The sequence below is a fragment of the Cryptomeria japonica genome, chromosome 1 (assembly GCF_030272615.1).
Source record: "Cryptomeria japonica chromosome 1, Sugi_1.0, whole genome shotgun sequence".
Classification (NCBI taxonomy): domain Eukaryota; kingdom Viridiplantae; phylum Streptophyta; class Pinopsida; order Cupressales; family Cupressaceae; genus Cryptomeria; species Cryptomeria japonica.
Genome location: NC_081405.1, coordinates 173,807,195 through 173,810,814, shown reverse-complemented (window position 1 = coordinate 173,810,814; position 3,620 = coordinate 173,807,195).

Genomic DNA, 3,620 nt, shown 5'->3' with positions numbered 1-3,620 from the left:
GGAGGAGCTCTAGACCCCAAATCTGAAGAAAGAAACAGAGCTAAAGTAATTGAATTGGATAACAACAAGAATGTAAAGTGCACCCCTAATTTGCTAACCAAAATGCTCAAAATTAAATGAAAATATTTAATGAATACACAAAAATATATACATATGCAAGTGCACACACACCACAATTAGGACAATGATCTCAAACACACTTTTTACCATTCTCTTAGTGATTGTGCCCAATTGTGTATGTCTTGCATATGTATGAAAATAGCATTTTGCAGCTTTCCACTGACGATGTATTTGAGATGTCTTTGTTTTAGATATGGCATGAGCTTAGTCGTAGAGTGAGACTACAGAGTTGGACCATCTCAACCATGGTGCGCCTGATCATATTAGCTTGAAACCATGCACCTAATATTAGCCTCAAACCTATGCCCCTACTAGTAGGTGGTGGGGATAGAATATCATTTGCTTTAAATATCAAAGACTGGACAATAATAAAAATTTTTTGATAAAAATTATCATTGTCAGAATTACGATGAAGACCAAGCTTTTGACCGATGATGTAATCGGTGGACATACAACATTCTCGTCGATGAAATGTTCTGGAGTCATCACACTTCTGACTCAAACCACACAAACGTCTGACAAGGATGTTGTACATGCGATGACACGATGACACAAGTATCAGAAAAATAGCATCACCATCAGTGCGAAGTTCCAAATCATTGTCGGCTTTGTGACGAAATCTACTGATTTCGATGACTTTTTTGACTGGAAGAGCATTCATGCCCACCATCGACAGAGTCCATGGGATTGTCATATTTCTGATGGGTAGGGCATCATCGGCCAATCTGACAATGAGTTTTCAACGGCTACTTTTGCTGGCACTCCGACGAAAATTAATTGTAATTCTGACAATCGGCTGTCAAAAATCAACTCCGAATATACTAGTAAGCACACCATAACATAGTATTTTAATGAGGAAACCTAGTGTGGGAAAAACCTCAATGGGATTTGTGACCCACAATATTCACTTACTGGCCAATAAGAGAATATTACTCTTACAATAGGGGCTTGCACATGCAAGAAGGCCAAGTGCCTAGAGCTCGCTACTCAATTACAAAAGAAGTCACACTGACTTACAAAAATGGATTATACTAATCCAATGTCTTGTACTACTTCAGATTAGCATCTGTTATGCCAGATTCAGTACCGGTTTAAGCTTTGCTACATACATAAACCCTTAACCTATAATTCACACATTAGGTCTGCATAATTTTACCTATCTCCTTGTTACAAAATGATCTACAATGATCTCATACATATATGAGTCATATTACAACTCGCCATGTCGGCTTACAATGATTTTATAATTAATTACAAAATACATTTTAAACAAAATTTATGTCAACCAGGATATCAGTATCCTTCCTTTCACTGTCGGTGTTCTGAGTGTTGGTGTAGAGTCTGTCTGTCGGTGCTGGTGTCGGTTTCTTTGTCTTGCTATTATCATATGATTGCAAGGTTTCCATCAATGACAAAACCTTCCATTACCTACAATTTCTCATTGGAGTGTACATTTTCCAACAATCTCCCCCTTTGGCATTGATGGCAACACTCATGAGAAAAATAAAAAAGTGTCAAAAAAAAGATATCCAAAAATAGTCTACCAAAATTGTCTTATGAAAATTGTATGCTCAAAACTGTATGCTCCCCCTGAGCAGATGATATCCTTTTCTGACCATTTATTTTTCTCATCCCACTACTCCCCCTTTGACATCAATGACAAAGGTTGTCATTCACTATCAGTGGAGTCCTGTCGGGATTCTTGTAACCGGTGGGTTACAATCTAAAAGATACCTATCAAAACTAAATTTATGCTATTGTTGAAAGTTTTGCTATCTTTTATTGCCTCTCGTGTTCTTTGCATTGTACCGGTGACTATGTTCATTTTCTCTTCCGGTGTCTTCAATATGGGAACTAGAGCCTCAAATATTTCTTTTCTCAAAGAAATAAGATACTCTAGTCTTGGACTAAGTCTACATTTTAAGTCCTTTGCCTTGTCCTTTATTCCTTGCTTGTCTTTCTCCAATTTCTTGATTTTCTCTTCCTACTCTACAATTTTCTTTTCTAATTCCAAAAATGAATCTGATGTTCCAATCAAATTATCAGCAATATTATTTATCTTCTCTTGAGCTTTTCTAATATCCTTGTCAAGATCCTCTGTTAAGACATTTTTTTGCAAGTGTCCATGTACAGTTTCTTGAAGTCATAGATTATTTCTCCAATTTTTGGTAAAAGGGTGTCCATTTCTTCCTTGTTTTTCTTTACAATATCCTCAAAGAGTTTCTTTTTTTCTTTTGTTAGTCTTTCCTTAAATGTATCCTCATTTATTTTATCAATAGTCAATAGGTTGCCAGTGATAAACTTAGACAATGTGTCTAGTTGACCTAAGGAACCTTTATTCTCAACACTACACTTTGGTGCTATCAATTTAAGAATTGGTATTGTATCATCAATAGCCTTATAGGCTTGTGCATTGCATTCCATGATTTTCTTTATTGAATCTAATAAGACCTCAGTTACATTAGTAGGTCTGAATTCTATCATAGCTATACCAGATGTTTGTCCAACAATTTTTACAATAGTCATGCTACCAGTTGTAGTTATTTCCTTTCTTTGTTTGACCTCTAGTAGGTCTCTATGTGTTTTCATTTCCACAAAGAAAGGTTTAGGCTTTTCAGTTTGTGCTGGTGGCACTATCTCTATCTGTACCCGTGCTTCAACCTGTACCGGTTTGGGTTTCTCCAATTGTGTCTCAGATAGTTTCTGTGAGTTTTTTAGTTGTTGGTTCCTCAGTTTGTGCCTCTGAACTTTCCTTAGCTGGCTCTTCAGATGGTTTATTTGTTGTATCTACCAGTTTCTCTATGGTATCCTTTATCGGTTGCTCTGTCTGTGCTGGTTTTTCTATGTTCATCTCAACCTCTATAGCTGGTGACTCAGTAGTCACATTTTTCTCCTTCTCCTCAGTGGTTTCTCTGTCAACCACAACGTTAACTTCTTGAGTGTCTACATTTACTATATACAAAATTTATGATATAGAGTTTGTATCTTCTACCAGAGTCTCCATACTCTCAGTGGCCGGTTGATTTTTAGTAGTGTCTATCGGTGGAGTATTTGAAGGAGGTGGGGGCATATTGTCAGTTATTTTTAGGCTTAGTGGTCCACCTATCTTACCTTTCCCCTTATCTCTATCCTTTTGATATACTTTGATAGTTTTAGGTCTGGGTAATTCTTCCTCTTTTTCTTTCTCCATAAAGAAAATATCCCATCCATTAGCAGTTTCCTCATAAACTTCCTTTACTCTTCCTACCATTAATCCTACATGTCGGTGAGAAGTAGAAAACACTATCCAGTTAGCCTCACTTATTAATTTGTCTATTTCATCAGGTGAGTTAACTGGATGCACTGCTAGTAATTTTTCAATCTTAATCTTTTTATCCAATTCAACAATAGCTAATCTCCTAGCTTCTAATCTCCTATACAAGTCATTCAAAATTTCATCAACAACTTCCATTAAGAATTTCTTGTGTATATCTAAGTGTAAAGTTACACTGTTCTCTATA